This window comes from Cryptomeria japonica, chromosome 7 (assembly GCF_030272615.1).
Source record: "Cryptomeria japonica chromosome 7, Sugi_1.0, whole genome shotgun sequence".
Lineage (NCBI taxonomy): Eukaryota > Viridiplantae > Streptophyta > Pinopsida > Cupressales > Cupressaceae > Cryptomeria > Cryptomeria japonica.
Genome location: NC_081411.1, coordinates 481,625,001 through 481,650,970, shown reverse-complemented (window position 1 = coordinate 481,650,970; position 25,970 = coordinate 481,625,001).

Below are 25,970 nucleotides of genomic sequence, written 5' to 3'. Positions count from 1 at the left end.
ATTCTGAGGCACCAAGCTCTGATACCACTTGTTGGAATCTAAGAACACTGAGAGGGGCAGGTGAATCAATGTTATGCATAAAAGAAAGTAACAACAAGTAATATTAATTCAACCACATGAATCAACACTATAACACAAAGATTTATACGTAGAAAACCTCAAAGAGGAAAAACCATGGTGGGATTGGAGACCCACAATATCTATCCACTAGCTAACTGAATAAATATTACAAGAGGGGCTTGCACATGTAGGAAGACACACTACCTAGAGCACACTGCTTATCACAAAAGGAGCCTCACTGACTACAGATCCAAAGTACTAGATTACAAACAAAACTAAACTCAGAATGAGCATTTTCTATGCTGGATGAGTTCTGGTTAAAGAACCGTCTGTATCAGTTATACTGTAACCTTCCTTACTGGTAGGTTAGATCACTTCCCAAACCTCTAGACAATAATCAAGACCGATTGCAGATCATTACATTCACATTCTATCAATCAATATCTCGCTCATATACCATCACATAACCTATCACATCTCTTATCTGTCATATCCTCAAAATGACCTAGCCCGAATTGACTTATATACCCAATCACATGAATAAACACAAATTCCTTAAGTAGGCTTACAACCATATTACAAATAACAAGACACATGTCGAGCCAAAAAAAATATAAACATGAAACAATATGACTATTGTTGCTTCCACACTTGTCAGATCAATATCCTATGTTGGCCTTAGAATGCCGGTTCCAAGTTTGTCAGTTACATGCCTATTGGTTCCCTGAATGCCCTGTTACCTTGATTGTTGGATCTCCCATGAAGTGTGTTGCCAACAATGACAACACCTATAACCCAAATGAGTGTCGATTGCCAAAAATAAGTTGTACTATAGTTCAACTGAGTCCCCAAATCATGTTGTAGTGCTGTCCAAAATGCAGAAGTGAACACAACATCTTTGTCTAATATGATCTTACATGGAATACCATGCAACTTGACGATGTCTCTGACAAGGATATGTGCCACTATGGCTACTGTGTATGAGGATCTAACTAGTGAAAAGTGTGCAACCTTGGTCAACTGATCAATGGTGACCATAATGGCATCATGTCGATGAGAAGAAATAGGTAATCCTACTATAAAATCCATAGAAATGATGTCCCATTTCCACTCTAGAACTACATGTGACTGCAAAAATCCTGTCCGATTTTAGTGATCTGCCTTAACCCGCTAACACTCAAGACAACATGAGACAAAATGATGCAGAGCCATCCTTGTATCTTGTCAAACACTTCAGGATGTATGACATTGACCCCTCAAAACACCAATATGATCCTACAAAGAAAGGCTCTACAATCTTAGTTCCAACTTCTCATTTCACTCCAGGATTCATACTACTCAAATTGGGTAAGTTGCTCCATTATGCATCATGAAGCCTCCAGAGGTTCCTGACCTTTACAAAACCTATTTTAGATCATAGAATACTCACATGGACTAGACCAAACACTGGTTTCAAGGATTTAACCCAATTCCCTATGACACCTTCACAATTAGGCCTATTTGCTTGTAGCCCTTGGAGATAGGTAATGGGACCTTAAGTCCAAATTTTTCTAAACACCTTGGAAAACAAATCACTTATTCAGATACCCTTTATGGTCTGAACCCGATGATGACCAATTGTCCTAAAGGGCTAATTAGGCCTCCATTTGTGAAGCAACTATATCAAAATGGACACACTTTACAACCACAACCCCATGAGCATGTGGGGAACCATAAACCATTATATATTCTAGGGTTACATGCCTGGAATCATCACCAATTGTCTTCTAGGGTAACTATTGCAGTCTAAGGGCTAGGTAGCCACATAGAGATGTCTACCTAGAGCCCAATCAAACACACAATACCCTTGATCCTCCTGAAAAATGCTTTTGGAATAATAGAGTACATAGGCCACACTTGCATTCCACCCACTTGCATGAAATTTAGATGGACAGGTTGCAAGTTATGGCCATGGAAAGGTAAAACCCTATGTGAACCGTGGTTTTCCGGGTACCAACAATAAAACTTGGATATCTAGAGAAAAACAAATGATAAAGACCTCAAATCAAAACCAAATAATTGGTAACTCACTGCACTAACAAAATCACAACATTGGGGATTGGTCCCAATCTGTACAACTCCGTACCCTATGCCAAAAATTCACATTTCAGGAAAAACTCTGAATTTCTTATTATTTGCAATCATAAAATCTTTCTCCATACAGTCTCCCATTGGGAATTGTGTTCTCAAGGTTTTTATATCCCTCTACAACTACTCTCAACTAAAAACAAGAGGTTAGAGCCATTGGAAGAGTTAGACCAAGAAGAATTCAAAAAATTGCACAAAAGTTGCTCATGACAACTTTTGACAAAGTTGTCAAAGATGTCATTTCTTGCACCCAAATGAGTTGGGTCAAGACTAACACCTCTAAACACCCTAGAAGCACATAAAACAACTAAAAGCACTAGGAAAAACATATCCTAAGCATACTTAGTCCCCTTTTGTCCAAAAGTCCTAATTGGCTTATCAAGATGCCAAAATAGGAGTTTGGCTCACAAGATGGGGTCCTTTATTACAAACACAAAATGCATGATTGAAACACAAGGAAAACATCCTAAGACATGTTTAAGGTCTTATCCTTCCTCCTCTAAGCTTGAATGATCATTTTGAAGGGTTGCCACTGCACCATACTCCCTGGAAGAAGAAATCTCAAGTCCACTTGAGATGAGAGTCTGCAGGTCTACACCATGGTTTTTGTTTTGTTGTTCTGTCATCCAGACTGCTTCAGAATCTAGTTGTCCTTGCTAGGCCACCAAATAATCCATATATACTTTGTTCCTTGTCCTCTTTGCAACCTTGGTGTCCAAAACTTTATGCAACTTTGGTGGTTCATGTTTGGGAATGTCATCATCTACTTTAACCTGAATTGTTTCTTCTCCTGCATCAACACTACATTTGTAAAGAGTTAAGTCACATGCATTAAAAATGGGTGACAAACCAAGAATAGGTAGGAGTTGGAGTTCATAAGCATTTTTTCCACATTTTTTCAAGATTTTACAAGGTCCAATCTTTCTCTACATAAGTTTTGTATATTTGCCTTTGGGAAGTCTTTCCTTCTTCAAGTGAACCCACACCAAGTCTCCCACATCAAACTAGACATCCCTCTTCTTCTTATCAACATGAGCCTTATACCTTTATGCAGATTGTTGAAGGTGAGATTTAACTTGGTCATGTATCTCCTTTATGGCGGTGGCAAAGGTTTCTCCATTTGCACTAATGGCTTCTCCTTGAGGTAGTTCCCTTAACTCCAACACACCCCTTGGGTGGATTCCATACACAACCTGGAAAGGTGACTCACTAGTACTTCTATTCACTATATCAATATAAGAGAATTCTGTCTGAGACAGTATGCTATCCCACTTCTCTCCATATTGCCTAGTCAAACATCTTAGCAGATTTCCCAATGATCTATTTACAACTTCAGTTTGGCCATCTGTTTGGGGATGGTAGGCTGAGGAGAAAGCTAGATTTGTGCCAAGATTCTTCCAAAGAGTCCTCCAGAAGTTTCCAATAGATTTCACATCCCTGTCAGAGACTATGGTCAAAGGCAAACCATGTATTCAAACAATTTCTTTGAAAAATAAATCTGCAACATAAGAAGCATCACAGGTGGTTTTACATGGCAAGAAATGTGCCATTTTACTAAACCTATCCACCACTACAAAAACACTATCATAACCTTTTCTTGTCCTAGGCAATCCTAAAACAAAATCCATACTTATAATTTCCCATGGTCTTGAAGGATTGGGTAAAGGCTGTTATAAGCTTGCATTGGTGGACTTCCCCTTTGCTTTTTGGCATATCACACATGTCTCCACAAATCTCCTACCATCTGTCTGCAAGTTGAGCCAAAAGTAGTGCCTCTTCACCAAGTCTAGTGTCTTGTCAAGGCCAAAATGGACTGCCGTTGCTCCACAGTGCTTCTCCCTAATTATGTTTAGTCTCATAGAGCATTTGGGTATGCACAAATGTGCACCCTTAAACAAAAATCCATCTTGTATCATAAATTCAGAGAAATCAACATGAAACCACTCATCAAAAGATGCACATACCTAGTAGATCTCTCCAAAGTCTTCATCATCCTCATACATGGCCTTCAAGGAGTCTATTCCATTACTCTCCATCTGGATCTAATTTGTGGTTAATACTCTTCTGCTCAAAGCATCTGCCACCTTATTCTTGACCCCTTTCTTATGCTTTAGAGTGAAAGTGAAGGCTTGTAGGGTCTCTACCCACTTCATATACCTATGGTTCAAATTTTCTTGGCTATTTATAACTGAGGGCCTGATTGTCTATGAAAAATAGGAACTCCTTTGGTAGCAAGGAGTGTCTACACTTTTTCAAGGATTGCACTAGAGCATACATCTCTAGGTCATAGGATGAGTACCTCCTCTTTGCCTCATTTAATTTCTCACTGAAGAAGGCAATGGGCCTTCCTTCCTGACTAAGCACTACCCCAATAGCCATGTGACTGTCATCACATTCCACTTGGAAGATTTTGTTGAAATCAAGTAGGGCAAGGACCAGCTGCTCTGCAACTTTCTTCTTCAATGTTTCAAAGGAGTTATTTGCCTCTTTAGTCCAACTGAACCAGCACTTTTGTCCTCCCTTTATTGTGTCAAGCATTGGAGCACAAATATGGCAAAGTCCCCTTATAAATTTCCTATAGAATGTGGCTAAACCATGGAAGCTTCTAACACCATTCATTATTCTAAGTGTAGGCCAAGACAATATAGCACTCACCTTTTCTTGATCCATTTTCAACTCACCATATGAGATTACAAATCCCAAGTAGATGATCTCTTCCTGCATAAAAAAACACTTTTCCAAATTGATCATTAATTTCTCTTCATGCAATCTCCTTAGGACCAGTTCTACATGTTTTAGGTGCTCTTCTTTGGTTTGACTGAAAATTAGAATGTCATCTAGGTAGACTATGAAAAACTTTCCTATGAAATCCCTCAAAACTTCATTCATTAACCTCATAAAGGTACTTGGTGCATTAGATAATCCAAAGGGCATGACCTTCCACTCATACAACCCCTCATTTTTTTTAAATGTAGTTTTCCACTCATCTCCCAGCCTAATCCTAATCTGATGGTAGACACTTTTCAAGTCAATTTTTGTAAAATATCTAGCACCCCCAAGCAATCTAACAAGTCCTCAATCCTAGGCATTGGAAATCTATACCTGATAGTAATTTTGTTGATAGCCCTCGAGTCTATGAAAAGTCTCCAAGTGCCTTCCTTTATGTTGGTATTTTGGTATGGTTTTGTCATTGATGTCAACACCTACTAAAACACTAGTACTCTAGAGATCCAACAACATTCACCGGCAAGTAAGTAACTATTGCATAGTTACTGGTATATGGTTCACCGAAAGGATATAATGATCACTGGCACTTGGAATGATATGGAAGACACCTGGTAATGTCAAAGACATTGTGTGGACACTTTTTTTTGAAGAATTAATATTGGTATATTCATACTTGCATATTTTCTTTTACCGGCAAATAGGTCCAGGGTTATCTAGGGTTTCACCGACAGGTTTATCTTTTCCAGATCAGCATGGCACACTATGAAGAGGATTTATTATTGTTGTAAATGAATTAAGCCGACATGTTTAATAGATTATTGCATCGGATATTATATTTATTATAAAATGTTTTTATTGTAATATCTTGTAGAGCTGACCTACTAAAATTGGTCCTAGGTTATGGTATAAATGTAAGATCTTATTTGTAAGATCAAATGTGGAATACAAAAAAGAATTGTGTGAAGGTATATGTGAGATTAAGAAGAGGTATGCATGAAGACATCATTTGAAGGTGAAGCTAGATTTTTGTGAAAGCATATCAGCATTACACAGGTACTGAATCCAACATATGAAGATGTTATTTTGTGCAGTACATTCTTATTAGATTTAACCATCCAACTGTAGTCAGTGTGACTCCCATTTTGTGATTGAGCAGTGAGCTCTAGGCTATTGGCCTTTCTGCATGTGTAGACCCCATTTATGTACACTTACTATCTGCAGTAGTATCATTTGATTGTGGGTAAGGTTTCCCACCATGGTTTTTCCCCTTACAGGGTTTCCACGTACAAATACTGTTGTTATGTGTTGTGGATGACTTTGTATTTATGTTTCATGCATTAATCTTTACCAGTATAGCAATTTACTATTAACACTGTCTACCGGCATACTTAACTAGTTTACTGGTATTAAGCATTAAGTTGGTTAAGTGGTTTTTGGTTTGAATTTATTAGACAACTGATTCACCCCCCCTCTCAGTTGTCTCCAGGACCTAAAAATTGGTATCAGAGCTTAGTCCTCTTTTTGAAGAAGTTTAACAACTTGAGGAGATCCAATGTCTACTAATTATTTCAGGAAGGATAGTCCTAAACTTGATGGAACCAACTATGGAATATGGAAGATCAGAATGGAGACACATCTAAATTGCATTGGTAAAGACATCTGGGAAGTTACAAAGAATGGTTATACTGCTACTGTAGCTGGTCAGACTGCTCCAACTACCTTAGCTAAAGATGAGGAGAATGATTGCAAAGCAAGAGAAGCACTTTTAAGCGCATTATCAGATCAACAAATCATGGGATTATTAGATAGGTCTACTGCTAAAGCTATTTGGGATCATTTAGAAACACTGAATGAAGGAGATTCTATAGTCAAGATTGCAAAACTTGAAAGCTTCTGAGTTAGGTATGAACATCTGAAAATGGAAGAAAATGAAAGGATTTCTGCCTTTATGGAAAGAGTAAATGAAATTGTTTTGGGTATTAAATGTTGTGGAGGAACCTTGAGTGAGGATGAAATTGTTTCAAAAATCTTAAGAGGATTGCCACCGACATATAAAATGAAGGTTACTGCTATAAATGAGTTGAGGATAATGCCTAATACATCAATAACTAGGGATACATTGATTGGAAAACTTTCAGCTTTTGAAATTGAGGAATTTGGCCCTATTGCTACTATAAAGACAAAATTGGCCTTCAAAGCATCAACATCATCTACTCCATCATTTGACAAATCAGATTGGAAAGCCTTTTATGCAAGAGAACTTGAAGAAACTAGGAAGGAGAATGAAGAGCTTGAAGAACTTGAAGCACTATTTGCAAGGAAAATGCCAAAAGGTGCAGTTGGAAGTAAGTATGAAGGTAAAGCACCCTTTAAATGTTTTAACTGCAATAAGATTGGTCATATGGCTTCGAGATGCCCTGATAGACATGCTAGACTAAGAGAAGAAGCTAGAAGAACATACAAGCCTAATCCTGAATATTAGAGATACAAATTTAAGAAGAACAAAGACAAATCTTGTTACATTGTTGATGAAGGTGTGACTGATGATTCTGATGAGGATCCAGCAGACAATGGATGGGTTTTTGTTGCTATAACAGAAGATCAACTAGCACCTACTGCTCAACTGGTAGAACAAGCCCTAGCAGCTAAAGTTGAAGTAAAGGATGAATGGATCATTGACTCGGGATGCTCACATCATATGATAGGAGACAAAGATAAATTCTTGAACTTTCAAGAATACAAAGCTTTCTCAATCAAAGGTAAGGGTTCAATATCTCTTGATGGTAAGCATAACACTGACAATGTCTACTATGTTGAAGGATTAAAACATAATCTTTTAAGTGTTGGTCAATTGGTTGAGAAAGGATTTTAGGTACAATTTAAGAATGGAAAATGCAAAATCATGAATAGAACTGGTTTGGAAATTGCAACCAGTAATCAGACTAGAGGTAATATCTTTCATTTGAATAATAGTGAAAAGGCATGCTTGATTGCACATATAGATGAAAGTTGGTTATGGCATAAGAGACTCTGTCATGTAAACTTTGATTGCATTGTGAAGATCAGTACTTCTAAGGTAGTTAGAGATCTACCTAAAATTGTGAAACCTCAGAATACAATTTGTAAGGAATGTCAATTTGGAAAACAAGTTAGAGCTAGTTTCAAAAGTATTCCAGAAAATCCCAATAATGCTCTTGATTTGATTCACACTGATTTATGTGGTCCAGCTAGAACTAAAAGCTTACAAGGTGATAGATATTTCATGCTAATTATTGATGATTATTCTAGAATGTGTTGGGTTACTTTTCTCAAAGAAAAATCAGAAGCACTTAGAAAGTTTAAACTGTTCAAAGCAAAGGTTGAAAATCAAACCGGTAAGAAAATCAAATGTTTAAGATCAGATCAAGGAGGAGAATTCACATCTAAGGACTTTAATACATTCTATGAAGTGAATGGAATCAAAAGACAGTTATCAGTACCTCGGACACCACAGCAAAATGGAGTTGTTGAAAGGAAAACCAAAACTATCTTGGATGCAGCAAGAAGCATGTTATCAGAAGCAAATCTACCACGTGTATTGGAGAGAAGCAGTCAACACAGCTGTCTATACATTCAACAAAGTTCACATCAAAGGTGAAATCGGTAAGACCCCTCATGAACTATGGTTTGGTAATACTCCTACTCTTAAGTATTTCAGAAGTTTTGGAAGTAAATGTTATATTAGAAGAGATGAGTATATTGCCAAATTTGATCCTAGAAGTGATGAAGGAATATTTCTTGGTTATTCATCTAAGAGCAAGGCATATAGATGTTTTAACAAGAGATTGCAGAAAATTGTTGAGAGTACAAATGTAAAGATTGATGAACAATTCAGAGGAACTTCAAGGTATATAGACTCTAAATCGGTAACAGAAATTGTGACAAATGAACCTACACTAAATCCACTGGTACAGAATGAAGATCTAGTTACCCCGGTACCATCAGAGGATTCCACAGTAATTGAAGAACAATAGCAAATTAAGACACCCCGGTATGTAAGATTGAATCATTTTGAAGATCAGATAATTGGAAACAAATTTACAGTTATGACAAGAGGAAGATTGGCAAATGAAGAGGTATGTCTTATTTCTCAAATTGAACCATCATCTGTTAATGAGGCATGTGAAAATAAATTTTGGATTAAAGCTATGGAAGAAGAATTAGGACAAATTGAGAAAAATAATACTTGGACATTAGTTCCCCGGCCTAAGGATAAAAATGTAATTGGAACCAAATGGGTATTTAGAAACAAACTTAATGAAGATGGTAAGGTTGTCAGAAATAAAGCAAGACTAGTGTGTAAGGGATATTCTCAGAAAGGAGTTGATTACAATGAAACCTTTGCACTGGTAGCTAGAATTGAGGCAGTGAGATTATTATTGGCTTTTGCAGGTCACAAGAACTACAAAGTTTATCAAATGGATATTAAATGTGCATTTTTGAATGAAGATCTTGAAGAGGAAGTCTATATTGAACAACCTGATGGATTTTCTTTGACAGATGACAATGATATGGTTTGCAGGTTAAGAAAAACTCTGTATGGATTGAAACAAGCCCCAAGAGCTTGGTATGCAAGGTTGGATAAGTATCTTTTAAAGATTGGTTTTACTAAAGGAAATGTAGACAACAATTTATAATACAAGATAACTAATGATGACATCTTGATTATAGAAGTATTCGTTGATGATATAATTTTTGGAGGAGAAGATGGATTATGTAAGGAATTTTCTATTAAAATGCAGCAAGAATTTGAAATGTCTATGATTGGAGAAATAAAATTCTTCTTAGGATTGCAGATTTCACAGACTGATAAAGGTATATTTTTGAGTCAATCCAAGTACCTGAAAGAGTTACTAAAGAAATTTGGAATGGAGAACTCTAAACCAGTAAGCACACCGATGACTACAAATGACAAATTATCTCAAAGGGATGAATCTACACCTGTTAATCCAACTAGATACAAATCTATGATAGGAGGTTTACTGTATTTGACACAAACCAGACCTTATATTATGAATGTAGTTTGAATTATTTCTAGATTTCAAAGTAATCCTAGGGAAAATCATGAATCAACAGTAAAAAGGCTTTTTCGGTACTTACAAGGCACTGCAAATCTTGGATTATGGTATCCTAGAGATGAAAATTTTGATCTATATGCATACACAGATGCAAATTGGGTAGGAGATGTGGATGATAGAAAAAGCACCACCGACGGAGCATTATTTCTTGGAAAGAGATTAGTTTCTTGGTTGAGTAAGATACAAAGTTGTACATCTTTATCAACAACAGAATCAGAATATGTTGCAGCAACAACTAACTGTACACAGGTTCTATGGCTTAAACAAATGTTGAAAGACATAAAGGTAAAATGCAAGAAACCTATCACTATATAATGTGATAACATTGCAGCAATTGATATATCTAAGAATCCGGTATTACATTCTAAAACAAAAAATGTTTCTATCAAACTAAATTTTCGAAGGGAAAAAGTTGAAGAAAAGGAGATAAAACTGGTTTATGTGAATACTAAAGAACAACTTGCAAATATTTTCACAAAACCTTTGCCTAAGAAGACTTTTGAAAATCTCAGAGATCAGCTTGGAGTAATACCACCACTGGTAGAAACTTAGATAGTTGATGATTGTCATCAACCAACAGAATTGAAAGACAAATCTTTTACTCTGGTCTTTGATGAGGAAGCTACTTCTCAGGGGGAGTAGTTGGTATATTGAATTGATTGGTATTTTGTATATGAACTTGGTCTTATTATAACTTTGGCACTTGATGTCAAAGGGGGAGAGATATCTATGGAAAAACACATTATCTTTTGGAGAAATTGGTATGAAAATCTTTAGATAAACACATGTTGTTCCCAGGGGGAGAGATTGTTGTTTAAAGGAGATTGTTGGTTTTTGGTTTTTGGCATTTCTGTTTTGGCACTTTGATGGTTTCTCCATCTTGTGTTGCCATGAATGCCAAAGGGGGAGATTGTTGGTATTTTGGTATGGTTTTGTCATTGATGTCAACACCTACTAAAACACTAGTACTCTCAAGATCCAGCAACATTCACCGACAAGCAAGTAACTATTGCATAGTTACTGGTATATGGTTCACTGATAGGATATAATGATCACCGACACTTGGAATGATATGGAAGACACCTGGTAATGTCGAAGACATTGTGTGGACACTTTGTTTTGAAGAATTAATCATTGGTATATTCATAATTGCATATTTGCATTTACCGGCAAATAGGTCCAGGGTTATCTAGGGTTTCACCGATAGGTTTATCTTTTCCAGATCAACATGGCATGCTATGAAGATGATTTATTATTGTTGTAAATGAATTAAGCCAACATGTTTAATCGATTATCTCATTAGATATTATATTGATTGTAAAATGTTTTTATTGTAATATCTTGTAGAGCCGACCTACCAAAATTAGTCCTAGGTTATGGTATAAATGTAAGATCTTATTTGTAAGATCAAATGTGGAATGCAAAAAAGGATTGTGTGAAGGTATATGCGAGATTAAGCAGAGGTATACACGAAGACATCATTTGAAGGTGAAGCTAGGTTTTTGTGAAAGCATATCAGCATTACACCAGTACTGAATCCAGCATATGAAAATGCTATTTTGTGTAGTACATTCTTATTGGATTTAACCATCCAACTGTAGTCAGTGTGACTCCCATTTTGTGATTGAGCAGTGAACTCTAGGCTGTTGGCCTTTCTACATGTGCAGACCCCATTTATGTACACTTACTATCTGCAGTAGTATCATCTGATTGTGGGTAAGGTTTCCCACCATGTTTTTTCCCCTTACAGGGTTTCCACGTACAAATATTGGTGTTGCGTTGTGGATGACTTTGTATTTATGTTTCATGCATTAATCTTTACCATTATAGCAATTTACTGTTAACATTGTCTACCAACATACTTAACTAGTTTACCGGTATTAAGCATTAAGTTGGTTAAGTGGTTTTTGGTTTGAATTTATTAGACAACTGATTCACCCCCCCCTCTCAGTTGTCTCTGAGACCTAACACTTTATGGGTGCCAAGACTACAGGGACTGCACATGGGCTCAAACTCTTTCCAATTAGTCCGAACTCCAACAATTCTTCAATCTATTTTGCCATCTCAACATTCTGATCTGGGGTGAGCTTGTATGTTGGTTTATTAGGCAGAGTGGATCCACGTATAAGGTCTATGCAATTATTTATATCCCTTGTAGGAGGTAGTGTCCTTGGCATGCCATTAGAGATGACACCTTTGTACTTGTTTAGTAACTTCTATACTATAGGGTCAACCAACCTCAATCTGTCTCCTTTCTTGTCTTCATACTTCTCCACCTTTGTCACTTTAGGAGTAGGAATAAGAGCATAACAAACAATGCCTTCATCTGCTATCTTCTTTATGAATTTCTCTCCTCCTACCACCAACACCTTGGCCTCCTTTGATTTTGTTTCCTCCTAACTGTCCATCAAAGGTAACAACACTATCACCTTACCATCTTTGGTGATTGAATACATGTTCCTAGTACCATCAAGTTGTGCCTTCAAATAAAATTGCCATGGTCTCCCAAATAGGAGATGGCAAGCATCCATCTTTGCAATGTTAAATAACTGTTAGGAACCAAAGGCAACTGAGAGGGGGGGGTGAATCAGTTGTCTATTAATTTCATTCCAAATATAACTTAATCAAACTTGATACTTAATACCGATAAACCAATCTTAATGTTGGTTAACAGATTAACAGTTAATATTAATACTGGTGAAACTTAATGCATTTAAGAGAAAGAGAAACAACATCCACAACACATAACACAAAGATTTTTACGTGGAAACCCTGTAAGGGGAAAAACCACAGTGGGAAACCTTACCCACAATTAGATGATACTCCTGCATATAGTATGTGTGTACAAATGGGGTCTGCACATGCAGAAAGGCCAACCGCCTAGAGCTCACTGCTCAATCTCAAAATAAGAGTCACACTTACTACAATTGGATGGTTAAATCCAATGATAATGTATTGCTCAAAGTAGCATTTGCAATGCTAGATTCAGTACCAGTTAAGCTCTAATAATCTCCTTCAAACCTTCCCTATGGTCTTCTCATATGATCTTCAATATTTGCACATACCATGTTACAATACCATAACCTTACATACCACATATGTCATCTCACAAATAAGATCTTACATATATACCAAAACCTAAGACCAAATGTGTAGGTCGGCTCACAAAGAATATTACAATTAAATTGATTAAAAATAAGTCAAGATGTGATGCATCATGTTGGCTCAATGGAATTACAATAATATCCAATTGATTAAATCATCTCCATAACGTGTCATGCTGATCTTGAATAGATAATGCATGTTGGTCCATAACCTAGACCAATTTGCTGGTAACAACAAATATGTCAACCCGATTAGACTAATAACCAAAATACCAAAACCAAGTGTCCAAACCATGTCTTTGAAATAACCAAGTGATCTCTAGATGATAACAAGTCATCCTTAGTGCTGGTGAACAATATAACCTGTCGGTGAACCAAATATTAGTGACTGTGCATAAGTCACTGAACTTGCCGGTTAACATAACCAAAGATCTCCAAAAGGATAAGTGCTGATAAGTGTTGACATTAATGACAAAAATAATGCAACACATCCAGTATACCAAAAAACTCCCCCTTTGGCATCGATGGCAACACAAGATGGAAAAACATCTAAGTGCTTAAACAGAATGCCGAAAACCAAAAACCAACAATCTCCAGAATAGATCAATACCAGAAATCAAAATACAAATTCAGAGAGTATATGTCTCTCCCCCAAAGAATAATCTCTCCCCAAAGGATAATGATTATTTTTCCATAGATACCTCTCCCCCTTTGACATCAAATGCCAAGGCAATATAAATACCAATTGTTATAACCAACTTCTCCAACTACTCCCCCTGAGAAGTAGCTCTCCTCCATTAAAGCCAGAAAAAGATTTCTTTGTTAATTCTGTCATTTTGATACCAATCTTCAGCTGTCTAAGTCTCTACCGGTGAGGGTATAACTCCAATCTTTTCTCTAAGATACTCAAAATTTTCCTTAAGCAAAGGCTTAGTAAAGATATCTGCAATCCGCTCTTTAGTATTCACATAAACCAATCTCACTTCTTTTGCTTCAACATTCTCTTTCATAAAATTATATTTGATAGAAACATGTTTAGTTTTAGAGTGAAATACTGGATTCTTAGATTTATCAATTACTACTGAATTATCACAATAAATGATTATAGGTTCTTTGCATTTTACCTTTATGTCCTTCAACATTTGCTTAATCCATAATACCTAAGTACAATTAGTTGTTGCTGCAACATATTCTGATTCTGTTGTTGATAATGATGTACAACTCTGTTTCTTGCTCAACCATGAAATCAATCTGCTACTAAGAAAGAATGCCCCACCGGTGGCGCTCTTTCTGTCATCTACATCTCCTACCCAATTAGCATCAGTGTATGCACATAAATCAAAATTTTCATCTTTAGGATACCATAAACCAATATTTTTGTGCCTTGTAGATATAGGAAAATCCTTTTCACTGCTGATTCATGAATTTCTCTAGGATTACTCTGAAATCTTGAAACAATACACACTGCATTCATTATATTAGGTCTTGTTTGTGTCAAATATAGTAAATCTCCAATCATAGATTTGTATCTTGTCAGATTAATGAGAGCTGAATCATCCTTCAATGACAATTTATCATTTGTAGTCATAGGAGTACTTACCAGTTTAGAGTTTTCCATACCAAATTTCTTCAGTAATTCCTTCAATTACTTTGCTTGACATATGAATATACCTTTATTAGTCTGTGAAATCTGCAATCCTAAAAAGAATTTTGTCTCCCCAATCATAGACATTTCAAATTCTTCCCACATCTTATTACAAAAGTCTTTACACAATCCATCTTCTCCTCCAAAAATAATGTCATCAACAAAAACTTCAATAACCAAGATGTCTTCATTAGTCACTTTTAAATATAAGTTGCTATCAGCATTACCTTTATTATAACCGAGCTTCAAAAGATATTTGTCCAATCTAGCATACAAAGCTCTAGGAGCTTGCTTCAATCCATATAAAGCTTTCCTTAATTTGCGAACCATATCTTTATCATTTGTCAATGAAAATGCATTAGGCTATTCAATGTAAACTTCCTCTTCAAGATCACCATTCAAAAATACACATTTTACATCCATTTGATATACTTTATAGTTTTTGAGTGCTGCAAATGCAAGAAATAATCTGACTGCCTCAATTCTAGCTACCGGTGCAAAGGTTTCATTGTAATCAATTCCCTCTTTTTGTGAATATCATTTACACACCAATCTTGCTTTGTTTCTGATTACCTTACCATCTTCATTAAGTTTATTTCTGAATACCCATTTAGTTCCAATTGCATTTTTGTCTTTAGGCCGGGGAACCAATGTCCATGTATTGTTCTTTTCAATTTGTTCTAATTCATCTTCCATAGCTTTAATCCAATGTTTATCTTCACATGCCTCAATAACAGATGCTGGTTCAATTTGAGAAATTAAACATACCTCTTCATTTGCCAGTCTTCCTCTTATCATAACTCCTTGATACTTATTCCCAATTATCTGACTTTTAGAGTGACTTAGCCTTACATACCTGGGTGTGTTTACTTGCTGCTGTTCTTTAGTCACTATGGAATTTTCTGATGATGCCGGTGTGACTGGATCAACATTTTGTATCAGTGCACTTTGTATAGGTTCATTTGTGATCATCTCAACTGCCGGTTCAGAATCCATAGAACTTGAATTTCCTCTAAAGTGTTAATCTATCTTCACATTTGTGCTCTAAATGATTTTTTGCAATCTTTTATTAAAACATCTATATGATTTTCTCTTAGATGAATAACCAAGAAATATACCTTCGTCACTTCTAGGATTAAATTTGCCAATATACTCATCTCTCCTAATGTAGCATTTTCTTCCAAATATTCTGAAGTATTTAAGAGTAGGAATATTACCAAACCATACTTAATCCCTTTTCAACTAACTGACCAACACTCAAAAGATTATGCTTCAAACCTTCAACATAATAAACATTGTTAGTGTTGTGCTTACCATCAAAAGATATAGTGCCTTTTCCTCTGATTAAACAAGCTTTGTCATCCCCAAATCTTACTAGACCTCCATTGTATTCCTAAAAAGATAAGAATTTACTTTTATAACCAGTCATATGATGTGAACATTTGGAATCTATAACCCATTCATCCTTTTCTTCAATTTTAGCTACCAGGGCCTGCTCTACTAGTGGAACAATAGGTGTCAGTTGATCTTTTGTTATTGCAACAAAAGCCCATCCATTGTCTGTCGGTTCTTCATCAGTAACTCCTTCATCAACATAGTAACATGATTTGTCTCTATTCTTCTTAAATTTGTATCTCTGATATTCAGGGTTAGGCTTATGTGTTCTTTTATCTTCTTCTCTCAATCTTGCATGTCTATTAGGACATCTAGATTCTATATGACCAATTTTATTGTAGTTAAAACATTTAAATGGTGCTTTACCTTCATACTTACTTCCAATAGGACCTTGAGGCATTTTCCTTGCAAATAGTGCTTCAAGTTCTTCCAGTTCTTCATTTTCTCTCCTAATATATTCAAGTTCTCTTGCATAAAGTGCTTTCCAATCAGATTTATCAGATGATGATGATGATGATGATGATGCAGATGATGATGCTTTGAAGGCTAAATCTATCTTAATTGTAGCAACAAGACCAAATTCCTCAAGCTCAAATGCTGAAAGTTTTCCAACCAATGTTTCTCTAAATACTGATGTATTAGGCATTGTTCTCAACTCATTAATAGTAGTTACTTTCATTTTGTATGCCAGTGGCAATGCTCTCAAAACTTTAGAAACAATTTCATCTTCACTTAAGGAACCTCCACAACATTTTATTCCCAGAAAAATTTCATTAACCCTTTCCATAAAAGCTAGAATTCTTTCATCTTCTTCCATTTTCAATTTTTCATACCTAACCCGGAAGCATTCCAGTTTTACAATTTTGATAGTTGTATCTCCTTCATTCAATGTCTCCAATTTATCCCAAATAGCTTTAGCAGTAGATCGGTCTGATAATCCCATGATTTGTTGATCTGACAAGGTGCTTAAGAGTGATTCTCTTTCTTTGCAATCATTCTCTTGAGCTTTACCCAAGGTTGTTGGATTAGGTTGATTCAGTGTAGGACCAACATAGCCATTCTTTGTAACATCCCATATGTCTTTTCCAATGCAATTCAAACGTGTCTCCATTTTGATCTTCCATATACCATAGTTAGTTCCATCAAGTTTCAGACTGTCCTTCTTGAAAAAGTTAGTTGCCATAGAATCTCCTCAAGTTGTTAAACTTCTGCAAAAAGAGGACTTGGCTCTGATACCAATTGTTAGGACCTGGAGGCAACTGAGAAGGGGGTTGGGTGAATCAGTTATCTATTAATTTCATCCCAAATATAACTTAATCAAACTTGATACTTAATACCGGTAAACCAATCTTAATGTCGGTTAATAGATTAACAGTTAATATTAATACCGGTGAAACTTACTGCATATAACAGAAAGAGAAACAACATCCACAACACATAACACAAAGATTTGTACGTGGAAACCCTGTAAGGGGAAAAACCATGGTGGGAAACCTTACCCACAATCAGATGATACTACTACAGATAGTATGTGTGTACAAATGAGGTCTACACATGTAGAAATGCCAACCACATAGATCTCACTGCTCAATCACAAAATAAGAGTCACATTGACTACAATTGGATGGTTAAATCCAATGATAATGTACTGCTCAAAGTAGCATCTGCAATGCTAGATTCAGTACCGGTTAAGCTCTATTAATCTCCTTCAAACCTTCCCTATGGTCTTCTCATATGATCTTCAATATTTGCACATACCATGTTACAATACAATAACCTTACATACCACATATGTCATCTCACAAATGAGATCTTACATATATACCAAAACCTAAGACCAAATGTGTAGGTCCGCTCACGAAGAATATTACAATTAAATTGATTAGAAATAAGTCAAGATGTAATGCATCATGTTGGCTCAATGCAATTACAATAATATCCAATTGATTAAATCATCTCCATAACATGCCGTGCCGATCTGGAATAGATAATGCATGCCGGTCCATAACCTAGACCAATTTATCGGTAACAACAAATATGTCAACCTGATAATAACCAAAATACCAAAACCAAGTGTCAAAACCATGTCTTTGACATAACCAAGTGATCTCCATATGATAACAAGTCATCCTTAGTGCTGGTGAACAATATAACCTACCAGTGAACCAAATACCGGTGACTGTGCATAAGTCACTGAACTTGCCGGTGAACATAACCAAAGATCTCTAGAGGGATAAGTGCTGATAAGTGTTGACATCAATGACAAAACTAATGCAACACATCCATAATACCAACAACAAAAACAACCTATCCTTATAGGCTCCAATCTGGAATTCTACCCAAACCTGCTCTTCCACAACAACTTACTGACCTTGGGTGAACCATGAGACCTTGTAGGGGCAAGGGTGAGGTAGTCTTCTCAATTCTAGCTTCTCCACCATTTTTAGAGACACAAAGTTTTCAGTTGATCCAGAATCTATTAGAACCTTGCATACCTTTCCACCCACTTTGCAAGTGGTCTTGAATAAAGACTTTCTTTGTGGGGGTTCTTTGTCAGCCATGTTCATGGTAGTTACTGCTCTTCTGATCATCAAAGCTTCACCTCTTTCAGGGTAACCATAACTATCATGGGTATTGACACTCTGGTATGTATTTGCACTTGCCACACTTTGGCAATTAGATTCTTGGACCAAGTTACTTTTTCTTTCCCTCATGGAACTAGTAGGCTTGTCAGGACACCTATTGGCCATGTGCCCTTCTTGATTGTAGTTATAGAATCTGATTGGATATCTACCTTGAGATATTACCCTAAATGGTGGTCTTCTTCCTCTGAAGTTACCCCTCTTATTGTATCCTCCATTGTTATTGTGACTACTTTCTCCTTTAGTGCCTTCTTGATTTGTTTCACCTTGGTTTCCAAAACCATTTCCCTTACCTTTGAAAAAACTTCTTCCCCCTCTCTGCTATCTTCTGTTGGCAAATGCACACTCCAATGAGACATTGTAGGTGATTGAAGGTTTTGTCATTGATGGCAACCTTACAATCCTGTGACCCGGCAAGGCAATCCATTGGCACCAGCAAAGTTAGATTCTACACCGGCACTGGCAGTAAAAGGAAGCATACCGACATAGAAGCCAATAGGAATTTTGATTGTAATTTATTTGTTTATTATTGTAAAATCATTGTAAGCCGACTTGGCAAATTGTAAAATGACTCATATATATAAGAGATCATTGTAGAACAATTAGGTATGTAATTAGGCGAAATAAGGCAGACCTATTATGTGAATTATAGGTTAAGGGTTTATGTATGAAGCAGAGCTATAAACCGGTACTGGATCTAGCATAGTAGATGCTATTTTGAAGTACTACAAGACATTGGATTTATATAATCCATTTTGTAAATCAGTGAGACTTCCCATTTTGTAATTGAGCAGTGAGCTCTAGGCACTTGGCCTTCTTGCATGTGCAGGCCCCTCTTGTAGCAGTAATATTCTCTTATTGGCTAGTAAGTGAATATTGTGGGTCACAAATCACACCGGGGTTTTTCCCACACAGGGTTTCCTCGTTAAACTACTGTGTTATGGTGTGTTTTTCATGTGGTTGCTGTTATCTCTATTCATTGTATTATTTCTTGTTTACCAGTATACAATATTAATATACTTTACATGTTTTAAGTCAAGAAAATTAATTTACTAGTTAGATACTGATTCACCCCCCCCCCCCCCTCTCAGTATCTATGGGAATCCTAACAATTGGTATCAGAGCTTGGTCCTCTTTTTTCAGAAGCCTAACAACTTGAGGAAGATCTTGACACCGGTAGAGATGGAAAACTTGTTGAAGAAATTAGAAGCAGCTCTCTCAAACTATGATGCAGAAAAATTAAAAAATATCAAACTTGAAGATGATCTAAAAGCTGCACAGGATATTATTCAAACACTTCAAGAAAATCTCACCATTTCAAGAAATAAGAGAAGAGAACTTTGTGAAAAGATGCAAAATGAGAATGATGAAAAGGAAACTCTTAGTGATATGATGAATAAGTTGAAACAAGAAAACATGACAACAAAGAATGAGATGCAGGATATGACTATGAGATTTTGTAAAGAAATTTAAGATAGAAAGAAGAATGAAGAAGACTTTACTAGAAGACTGAATGATGCTACAAATGAAAACACAAGACTTAGTTATGGAAATGATATGTTGAAGATAGATCTAATGCATGCACAAAATGACTCAAATGAACTCATGAGACAAAAAGGTATCTTGGAAGGAGAACTGGCTGCTACAAATCAACATAAAGAAAAATTCAAGAAAAGCTTAGAAGAACTTGGTGACTTGTTGAAGAATCAGAAACCTAATGGTGACACTAATGGTCTTGGCTTTGAAACTGGTGAAAGCTCTGGTACTGCAAACACACGAGATCATGGCAAATCGGTAAGACAACCTACTGCTTATAAATTTAATGGCAAATGCTTTAACTGTAATAAGTATGGTCATAGAGAAAATCAATGAATATCTATAAATTATCAGAATACCAATACACCCACTGGTCAATGTTCAAAATGCAACAAAGTTGGTCATAATTCTAAAAATTGTAGAATGAATGTGAGATGTTATGTTTGTGGAAGATTTGGACACTTATCTAATCAATGCAGAACACAAACTGGCATAGGTTATGGGAAATCTATTCAGAAAAATAATGTGACTTGTTATGCCTGTAACAAGATTGGACATATTGCAAAATTTTGTAGAAGCAAGTCCTCATCAGTAAACAACAATGGTGCTAGTTTGAAAGGTACAGAAAAGGTTGAAGAAGTAAAGGAGGAATTCTCAAAATAATGAATCAGGAAATCAGAACTAAATGTTGATAGGAATACTCCTCCACCGGTAGAACGGAGTAACACTCCACTGACATAAGAAAGTAACACTCCACCAGCAGGAGAGTCTTCATCTAACTGAAGAAAATCACTTTGAGGGTTTGGCAAATCAAATGTGAAACATGCTATTATTCCCTCGGTTGATGGTAAGAAGTTGAAATCACTTCTATACCGATAGATAAGTTAAGTCATTACTTAACCGGTAAGCATTAAATGTGGTGGTTGGCAAAATTAACATTATAAATCAGTGTTTTTGGCTCCATTCTACTTCATCGAGCATTCAAACATTCAAAGAGCGCGAAAATTCTGAGCAAAGACATTTCGAGCAAAGTAGGAAAGCAATTCAGTAATCAATCATTCCTAAGGCAGAGAAAGGTATTTATAATCATGGCATCTTCTTTTATACCTGAATTCATAGCAAACCCTATTGTAGTCGAAGTAATCAAACACCCTAGGCCCGTATTTCAGTTAGTTCCTGAAATAGCTAAGAAGGATGATAATGTTGGTGCATTTTCTCAAATTCGCAAAGGACTGGTTTTTGCAGAAGACCCTAGAATGTACATTCATTGTCACATAAAAGAATTAGGTGTTTAGGAAATTAAGAACGTGTATAAGACTGTAAGTTGTGATAATTCCAGTAATGTGAAACCTGAACACAAAATAGTCGAAACCCTAGGATTCACTGAAATCCTTAGTATTCCAGAATTCCCTAAGGATGTTATAAGGATATTTTTAAGTAGGGTTCATGGTGAATTTTTCTGGTTAGAATCAGTTCACAAAATAACTAAAGAGGTAGTAAAGGCTGTGACAGGGTTACCCTCCACCAGTAATAGATCTGATAAGACAAAGGTGGTCTCAAATGACCTAGTGATCAACCTGACAAGAGAAACATCTGACAAGAGATCTTTAAGAGTGAATGATGTAACTGACATCAATGTCAGATTCATTAGCATTATTTTAGGGTATAAAACAACACATGCAAATAGGTTAAACTTAGTTTTTAGTTTATGCATAAAGATTTCTTATGATATGATCAAGGATAATGCAAAAATAGATGTGTGTGAATGGTTGAAGGATGAACTGATTGATAATCTTGGAAAGATCAAGAAAGACAAAAAGGGGACATTTAGATTTGGTAACCTGCTTGTCTATTTAATGCTACACATAACAAAATAGGTGCCTAGTATTGGCAACAAAAATCTAGGTTTTTACATACCAGTAGGCAAACAACTGTCTGATTTACTGCACAACATGGGTGAAAATAGAGAAAAGAATATAAATGAGTACTTTCAGGCGTTAAAGGCCTGGATGAATACTAGAGTCAGACTTTGACAAGCAATTGTAAATTAAGGATGACATATGCTTTGTTATTAAGAAAGATGAGATTTGGATGGAGGCAGTTGTCCCAAGAACCATTTGGGTTACTGAAATGGGTTATGAAACCGATGACAACATAATTGAAACATATGCAAAAGCCCTTCTGGAAGCACCTAAGGGACCAAAAGAAGAGGTATTTGGTAGTGCTGAGACTATTGAGAATCAAATTCAATCAAAGAAAAGAGTAAAGAAGGTAGAAGCAACAATAAGAAGAGGATCTAGGCAAGCAAAGGCTATCAAAGAAGATGTACTTAAACAAATTGGTATCACTGAAGATGAGTTACAAGCACAATAGCTAGAAACTCACCTTTCACTGGTAGCAACTTCTTCGGAAAGTGACATGTCAGCTACATTTAAAAGAGTTGTGAGTAAAAGTGAACCTTCACCGGTATCCACACCTTTGCCTAGAAGAACCTAACAAAAACAACAGGTAGTAAGGCCCCCAGCTAAGAAGACAACTCCAAAGAAGAAAAAGTTAACACCAAAGAAAAAGACTCAATAAAACATTGCTCCAATTGACAAACTACTAGATGAAATAATAGAGGATGGACAACCGAAAAACATCAACAAATTTTATGATTCATTATTAGTTGATGACAAGGAGAAAGTTGAAAATAGTGTAATTCTACACTTGGATATCTATAAGAAATTTTTGATGCAAGTTGTAGATGAATTACCAGTAGAACTGTTTAAGAGACTTGAAGCTAGAAGGCAAGCTGTTGTAGAACTTGACAAGAAAATAAAAATTGAGAAACTACTTGTTGTTTATCCTGTTAACTCACCAAAGGAGATAGATGATATGATCTCAAAGGCTAACTAGACTATAATCTCAACTGCACACTAGCATGTAGCACTTATGGTTGGTAGAGTAAATGAGGTTGTAGAGGAAACTGCTAATGCATGGGACATATTCCTTGTTGAGAAAGAAAAGCAGGAAGAGTATAGAAATCCTAAACCTATCAAAGTATATTAGAAAGATAAGGATAAGGGAAAAGGCAAGGTTGGTGGACCTCCGAGCATAAAAATAAAAGACAACTTATCCCCACCACCTCTGAATACTCCATCGGTAGTTACAACTGAAAGCATACCGGCTAATGAGAGTATGGAGATACCACAAGAGGACACTAATCCAAACTCTGAGGTGTTATACATAGTTGACATTGATACTCAAAAAGTTAACATTTTGGTAGATAAGGACACAACTGGAAAGACAGATATGGCTAGTGAGTCACCAGTAACAGATAACATAGAAGGTAATCCGACAGAAGGTAACATAGAACAACAAGCAGAGCAAAAGTCTCCATCACCACAATAGGTTCACATAGAGTTAGTACCACCGACATCAGATGAGCAAGATAAACCTTTTCTTAAGGAAATGGAAACACAAACTAACCTACCAGAGGTCACCACAAGCAAGGATATTGCTCCCACTGGCGGGATACAGAGTGTTGGCACTTCAACTGTAGGATTCAGATCAACTAATGTAACAGAAGTTCTTTTGGACTCCTTAAAGAAAATAACAGATTGTAGCTCACAAGTATACAAGGCTATAGATGATACAATTCCAATTCTGAAGATGATAGCTCCAAAATGTAATGTAGATAATAAAGATTCTTTGAGTCAACTTGACACTTTGTCTAAGTATATTACTAAAAACACTGTGATAATTGAACAAATAAAAGAGGACGCATTCAAGGAGAGATTAGAGAAGGAAAAACACAAATTCTTTGAGGAATAAATAAAGAAGTGTACAAGGCAGTTTGACACACTTCTACCGGAATTATGTAGCACATTAAAGGAATTCAAAACTTTGTACAGAGATACTTGTAAGACTAACTTTTTGACAGTTGATATAGACAAGAAGATCAGCAAGATACAGGAGGAAATAAATCAACTAGCTGACAATTTCATTAACTCATCTGATTCATTATCAGTTTTTGAGCAGAAGATAACAGGTTTTGAGGAAGAACTATTAAAGATGGAAAGAGAAAAGGAAAGAATTAAAGGTAAGGCTAAGGATCTTAAATGGAGACTAAGTCCACAACTGGACTACCTCGCCACCTTAAGGAAAGAAATATCTAATGCCCTAGTTGAAGGACAGAAAACACTGGTAGAGCAAATGCAACACCTCACTGGTACAGTTCAGAGGACAGAGGCCGCAATAAAAGATAGTAAAAAGTTCATTGAGAGCTTGAATCTGGTTTTGGCATATCTTTTTCAGATTGTAACCAACCGGTTACAAGGTTGAAACAGGAAACTACACTCTATTGACACTTTGACAACCTTTGTCATTGATGCTAAAGGGGGAGTAGTGGTATGAGAAAAATCCAATAACTTAGGGATCATCTGCTAAGGGGCAACACACAATTTTGGTAACAATTTTTGGACTTCAATTTTTTGATACACTTCTGAATTTTTCTCATGAGTGTTGCCATCAATGCCAAAGGGGGAGATTGTTGGCAAATGCACACTCCAATGAGACATTGTAGGTGATTGAAGGTTTTGTCATTGATGGCAACCTTACAATCCTATGACCTGACAAGGCAATCCACTGGCACCAGCAAAGTCCGATTCTACACTGGCACCGACAGTAAAAGGAAGCATACCGGCATAGAAGCTGACATGAATTTTGATTGTCATTTATTTGTTTATTATTGTAAAATCATTATAAGCTAACTTGGCAAATTGTAAAATGACTCATATATATAAGAGATCATTGTAGAACAATTAGGTATGTAATTAGGCAAAATAAGGCAGACCTATTATGCGAATTATAGGTTAAGGGTTTATGTATGAAGTAGAGCTATAAACCGGTACTCGATCTGGCATAGTAGATGCTATTTTGAAGCAGTACAAGACATTGGATTTATATAATCCATTTTGTAAGTTAGTGAGACTTCCTATTTTGTAATTAAGCAGCGAGCTCTAGGCACTTGGCCTTCCTGCATGTGTAGGCCCCTCTTTTAGCAGTAATATTCTCTTATTGGCCAGTAAGTGAATATTGTGGGTCACAAATCCCACCGAGGTTTTTCCCACATCGGGTTTCCTCGTTAAACTACTTTGTTATGGTGTGTTTTTCACGTGGTTGCTGTTATCTCTATTCATTGCATTATTTCTTGTTTATCAGTATACAATATTAATATACTTTACATGTTTTAAGTCAAGAAAATCAATTTATCAGTTAGATACTAATTCACCCCCCCTCTCAGTATCTGTGGGAATCCTAACGTCTTCCTCTTCCTTTATTGTTATGATCTTGTCTCCTTTTGATTTTCTCTTCCACCTTGATGGCAATTTGATGGCATTCACCAATTGTATCCGGGCTAAGGAGGTTTAGTTCTTCTTGGATGTTGTACCTTAATCCATTTAGGCACTGAGCAACTTTTTCACTCTCCTCCTTTGTCTTAGAATTCATACATAGCCTTTGTAACTCCTCAGTGTAAGAGTTCACATCCATCTCCTTCTTCTTGAGATTTTGCCTCCTCTTGTTAAGTTGAACTTCATAATCCTTGGGTACACAAGCCTCCTTTACTAAGACA